This window comes from Asparagus officinalis, chromosome 5 (assembly GCF_001876935.1).
Source record: "Asparagus officinalis chromosome 5, Aspof.V1, whole genome shotgun sequence".
NCBI lineage: Eukaryota > Viridiplantae > Streptophyta > Magnoliopsida > Asparagales > Asparagaceae > Asparagus > Asparagus officinalis.
This window is the reverse complement of record NC_033798.1, coordinates 96,269,576-96,276,482: the sequence shown is the minus strand read 5'-3', so window position 1 is coordinate 96,276,482 and position 6,907 is coordinate 96,269,576.

Below are 6,907 nucleotides of genomic sequence, written 5' to 3'. Positions count from 1 at the left end.
TATATATTTTCAATTTTTTTTTCTTTCTTTTTTTTGATTTTTTTCTTTTTTTTACAAAACTGAACAAGAAACTCTGAAATAAGAGAAGATTTTATTATGCTGAAATAAACAAAATAAACAATGTAGAATGAAATATTCAATAAGAAAAGCCCGTGTTCTATATTGAATCCTACCTTATTGCTGAAAATTCTTTCCCGGATTTTAAACAAATTCAGAATAATATAATCAATAATATGAAATTCCAAGCATTTCGAGGTGTTCAATAATTCTTATGACAATGGAAGGTAGGTATTATTGGTGTCATGCGTTTTGAACTTAGATTCTTGATTTATGAATGTTTGTTTTCTAATAACCAATTTTTCTTTAACACTTTCCTCAACCCCAAGATTCAGGGCTGAGGTATAAAAATTTGATTGTTGTTTATTTTCCAAAAATCTTAGTTCATCAAGAAAGAGTTTTTCAAAATTCAGTTTAAAGCAGCAATTGTTTAACATAGTTTCTTTATTTTGACAAACCTGATCTGCTTCTCCTAATATTTTCAGATCCTCACCGAAGATTTCCTCAAAACTTAGATCTGACTCTTTTTCTTCTTCCTCTGGTCTTTCCCAGATTGAGTTTTCAGAAGGAGAATGAATTGGAACAAGAATTTGGCTTAAAGGTGTTCTCTCCTGATTATCGACATGTTTTCCTAACTGTAGTGCATTCATTTGAGTGTCCTTAGGATTGACCACGGGTTGACTCAGAATTTCTCCTTCCTCTCCTTCACTTATAGCTAGTTGATCAATATGGGTTTCTAATATAGCTATGGCTTGAGTGTTAGAGTTAAGTATGAGTTCGGTTGATTGCATAAAGGAGTTCATCGTGTAGGATGTTTGAGTTAACATATCCGTGACTAGTGTGGAGACCTTAATTATGATTTCAAAACCTTTTTCCAAAATATTGAGATGTTTATTATGATCTATATCAAGAGAAGTGTGATTTATAGCTTGATGATGAAAAGATTGATATGACAGATTTGTGTAAAACCCCGAAATTTCTATAATAAATATATGTGTATTATTAATAGTGAATAATTCCCTTATGATAAATAATCATATATATATATATACATATATATATCAGATGTATGTAATTATCTGTGTTTGAGAACCCATCAAGTGTTTCTATGTGAGAGAAATCGAGTGAAATGACCAGCATGTTAAATGCCTAGCAGCAGGCATTTTTCTGCTGCGCGGTCGACCGAAGCGGTCGACCGCATCGGTCGACCGCACAGCTGTCAGAGTGTTTTCTCAGGTTCGGGTTCAAACGGGTTTCGGGTCAGGTATGTGAGTTGGTACATAGGCTAATGATCCGAGACAACCCTATTTGCATCTGAAATCAGTAACCCTAGCCCCCCCTCTCTTCTCTAAAACCCTAATCCTCCTTGTTTGGTGATTTGGGAGAAGTTCTTGAGGATATGCAGTAGTGTTTGGTGAGATTCAGCGAAGGGAAAACGTTCTCCTTCAGATTCAGAGATCCATTGCTCACCTGAGGCGAGTATCATCTCGCCCAATCCCTCACCCCTATTTTCTATGGTTTTCTTTTGATTTTTATGAGTTTTTGATGAGCCCAAATGGTATTTTCGTATAAAATTAAGTTCTCTATAATATGGATTACAAGAATCAATGGTTTTTGTTTATAAAAGTTCACCAATGTTCTGCTTAAATAAAGATCTAGATCTGAAATTGCTTAAACAAGAGTTAAATCATTTTTACTGATTATCAAAATGTTTTGATCTTGTTTCTCTTGTATTTAGAATTTTGGGTATATGGTTTACATACTTAAAAATGCATTGTTCTTCTACTGTATGATTTTAGAGAAGTTAGAACTTTTATTTGTCATGAAAATCAAATTATTGTTTTAGGTTTCGAGCTGACAGAAACCCAAATTTGGGTTTCTGTCCGCTTGGCGGTCGACCGGGGCGGTCGACCACTGGGCTCGGTGTAGGGGCAGAGATCGTCTGCGGTAGTGGTCGACCGACGCTCTGCGCGGTCGACCGAGATGTCACAGCGGTCGGTCGAGATGCCGCGGCGGTCGACCGCCAGGTGCGTATCAGAGCGCGGTCGACCGGTGCGGTCGACCGCCGCACAGTCTGTTGCAATTTTCCTGTTCTGTGTATTTTCTCATATTCGAGATTTTGCCTGGATCATCTGACTTTGGTTTTTTTAGTCTTATTATGTATCTATGCATAATAGATGACCTGAGGGTACCAATTGTGGATATATATACACTGATTTGAGTATGACTTAGTATAAGTAGATTCCACTATGTATCTCAGTGATATTTTTCACCATTTTCACAGTCCTCGTGTTGGACTATAATCCATAGAAGTCCTCGTGTTGGACTATAATCCATTTCAGTCCTCGTGTTGGACATTTGCCACTTATTCCATGAGTTTGGAAACTACAATATATAGTTCCTGTTTCAGACATAGTTCTTAACCCTGCATATGACTTTCTCACAGCAGTTCACGACATGATAATTATGTAGATTTTGACATAACACTTATGTAGATTTTAACATGATATTCATGTAGGCTATGATATAGCACTGCACTTATGTTCTGAGATTAGTTGTATTTCTTTCATTATTGTTCCTGTATTAGAACCTCGGGTTTGGTGATTAGGGGTTTACAATTTGAGATATAAGGTATATACATGAGGGTTTCCTTGTTTGGATTATTTCGCTCGACGTACCTATTCTCGTGTTGTAAATTCCTAATTACTAAAACCCTCTTTAGTAAGATCAATGAGTTTAGATCTATTATATATTATCTGTATCACAGTAGATTTTTGCTTGGACATTTGAGAGTCATGTTCTAGAAGTTGTAAAGGCTGTGTGCCTTATTTCCTTTTCGTCAGATATTTGTATTCGAGACTTGTTGAGTATTTCAGTTTATCTACTCAGACCTTGACTATGTACTTCTGTATGTTGGATGATGAGATATTAATGTGATTATTATCAGTTCATTAGTATTTCTTGTATTATCTTTTACTTGCTTTTGTACCTACACCCGTTGTTAACTCTACTAGATAGATGTTAATTGTGATGGTGAAACATGTTATTGCACGGTGTGGTGCATGGAAGGTTTGATGGTGAAACATGTTATTGCACGGTGTGGTGCATGGAAGGTTTGACATTCTTGGTTTCACCTTGGACTGTAGCCTTGTGTGAACCCAGGGGCGTCACAGTGCATGGAAGGTTTGACATTCTTGGTTTCACCTTGGACTGTAGCCTTGTGTGAACCCAGGGGCGTCACAATTTGGTTGTTAAAATTAGGTTGAGAACTGAAAGGAATTGTGTTTCCCCTAGGAAAATGTTGGGTTGAAGAGGGAGTGTAGTTTTGATTCCATACAAAGTTTGGGTAATTTTCCCAACCTGGGTTATAGGTTGAAAAAAATGGATCATTCATAGAGTACTGAAATACAGCGTTAACCTTATCATCGCAGTGCATGGTTCTCTTAGATAGGCTCTCTAGAAACTCCCAAGCGTCATCGGGGATTTTATTCCTAACGGGATAACATAAATTTTGAAAAACATGTGGATTAGCCATTTGCTCAAAACAAATTTGTCGATGTGTATTGTCCCTAATCCACGTTTTGCATGCACCCAAAACAATTTCTTTTTATACCCTTTTTTTTAAGATAAAACAAAATTTAGTTTTTTTATGAGAAGAAAAAGGAAAAACCTAACTAAAAAAATAAAAAACAATCACTTTGCAATCACTTTAACTCTAGGGTTAAGCCTAACTCAGCTAGACCAGCTCCTAACCAAAAATTCCTTAAGTGAAAAGATAAAAGTTTTACTCAGTTAATTAGCCAGGTAAGGATAGGAACAGAGGTTGATCAGAGATCGATTAAGTACCTCGTTCCTTACAGAGCGTTTTACGCAACCCTTAAACATTGCCTTAGACACCAACTAATCCAAGAAAACATAAACCGGTTCACCTAAAGATTCTTTGTTCCTTATTGAGCTCGATTCCTTTGGGCTAACGTCTAATGAGTTTTATTAGGCTTGGGTTGTGTAGTGAGGAATTGGTAATTTTTAGGCTAAGGAAAGGATGATGAAATCTCTCACCTTATCTTGATTAGGGGGTTTTGCCCTTAAGAAAATTTTCAAGTGTGTGCCAAATCAAGATGCTCAAATCACTTTGGTGAATTCTTACTAACTATATAAAATGCAACCCTAGGAATTAAAAGCGACTAAAAATAATGGTAAAAATAAAATCTTTTTTTAATTAGGGTTAACAATCAAACAAATAAGAAGGGAGAATTTGTTTGAATTTATTATCTTGTTAGTAAATGTCAAAGTGGAGGATGAATTTTATTATGGTCACGAAAATAAAATCTTTTTTTAAAGATCCTAATTGTCACTAATTATGAGAAACTAACTAAAGGTGCGGAATTGAAAATATTAGGAAGAAGACTAACCACAAGCGAATCTCCAATTCTTGATCTTTAATCTCCAAGTAGTCCTTTCACAAGAAACATACAAGTTAAAGAACCAAAATAATAATAAAAATCCTACTTAAGCACCTTTCTCGGTAACGGCGTCAAAAATTTGATGCGGCATAAACATATACTCAAAAATTGCAAGTGCACAATTAATGAGATTATAGTATAAAAAGTCATCGATCCCACGAGGAAGGTATTTGTAGGAGAAAATTAGATTCAATTCTTATGTTTTGTGCGTGACAATTAGGAGTGATGAGTGAATGTGGTTGTGGAGAGATAAAGAGATCGGAAGTGATAGTGTGTAAATCGGCACGAAATGTAAGTGAGAGTGGATGTGATAAAGAATGAATAATTTTCACAAGAAAAGATGAATAAAATCAAGAATCAAAAAGGAGAATCAAGAATAAAAAGAAAATTCAAGAAATTAAAGATAGCGGATTCAATTAAAGATATGGGTAATCTAGAATTGAATCTACTTTTTAGAAAATGGTGATTCCCTAGAGGGTTCTAGCCTCAAGGCAAATCAAAGAAAATAAAAAATAAACAAAAACAAGAACTAATCCTAGGAGGGTTCTAGCCTCAAGGCAAATAGTGCAAGAAAATAAAATCTAAACTACAAAATAAATTGTAAAAATTAAGCTACAAAATAAATTGCAAGAATTAAATGCGAGAAAATAAAGATATGAAATAAATCTATACTACAAGCATGAAAAATAAATCTAAACTACTAAGCAATAAGAAAAGAAATAAAAAAGAAAATAAGAAAAACAAACCTTCAAGTTGATCTCCATCTCCATCTTCATCATCCAATAAAGAGAAGAAAAGAAAAATTTAAAGTGGTGAAAAAATTCTTTTATTAATTATAACAAAAAGTTACAAGTTTAGAAGGTCTTCTCAATTAAGAGTAACACTCCTCTCTAAATGGAGATATAAAATTTTTCACACCCCCAACCCCTCACTCTCTACCCCTATTTATAGTAAACATCAGTGAATGTGAGCCCTTGGATCGAAATCTTATAAAAAACAATCGTTTTTTAGCCTTTGATGCATAACAGAACGTCTAACATCGATGCAGGCATCGATGCCAGCTTTTATGCTAGCATCGATGCTCCAATAAAAACTTTGACTTCACAGTTGGCTTCATCTCGTCGAGATAGGCGATTTTTATGTATTATATGTTAAATTCTGCCTTCCGGATTGGAAGATATCGTCGTTTCTTTGCGGCCAACCATTTTGAATATGATTTCTTTTCATATTGGGATTTTTGATTTTATTCAGCTTCTACAGGCTACTCGGCTTGATTCTGGGCTTTAATAAAAGGTTATAAAATAAGAAAGTTGGAGTCTTTTAGGCTTTTATTCATTATTTTTTCATTAATCTGTAATTAAAGATAAAAACAATTATTAGTGATATATTTATTCATGTAAAATAGATAATAAGGGTATAAAATTATAATAAAATATGATTATCAAATACACTCACACCTAAACTTTTGCTAGTCCTCTAGCAAAGAAAGAAAAATAAAAGAAAACATAACTCACTTTTGCAGGAATCGTGGTTATATTTAGCGCATACAACAAGCCTTTAAACTCCTAGGTTACCCTAGTGGACGAGTTGTAGTCTCGTGAGGATTTGTAGTGAATATACCCACAAAATTCGGTCATCTTACCAAATTAAAGAAGTTAGTGAATAACTAAATTTACTTAATAATTTTAGACAATCTAATTGAATCTAGTTATTACTCAAGAAAACGTTTTTATAAATAACTCTAAGGTACATTTCCTAGAAAATCTTCTCATTATAGCAATACAATACCAAGCCAAACTTAGAAATTTAATTTAAAAGTTTTGAAAAGAACATGCTAACTCTTTGTTTTAAATAATTTTCAAGTTGCTTGATCTAAAATATTTTCCAAGGCCATGATATATGAAAATTAAAAACAAATTGCTAGAGAATAGAGTTTGAGAAACTTCTCTATTAAACACAATAGAGGTTGGAGATGATTGAGGATTAATTCCTCAATTAAAAGATCAAGCCACCTCTTGTAAACACAAACTTAATCACTTGAATAAACTTTAAAACCTTTTTTAAACTATTGTTAAAACACACTTCCAATGATTTCTATTGCTGATGAGAAGTTAGGGGTTTATATAGGAAGAGAAACCAACAGACAAAAACCCAAGCAAATCAGCAAAAATCTCCCAAAAACCAAAAAACAGATTTTGTACAAAACTAGCTGTTGGACAGCCTGTCAGTCGACTGGCGAAAAGTATCAGTTGACTGATAAGCCGAACGTTGTATTCAAAAACGAGCTTATCAATCGACTGAAAAATATTTTTCAGTCGACTGACAGAGTCAGTCGACTGGTCAGTCGACGAAAACACAACAGAGAGCAAAATGACCAGGCACTTTCT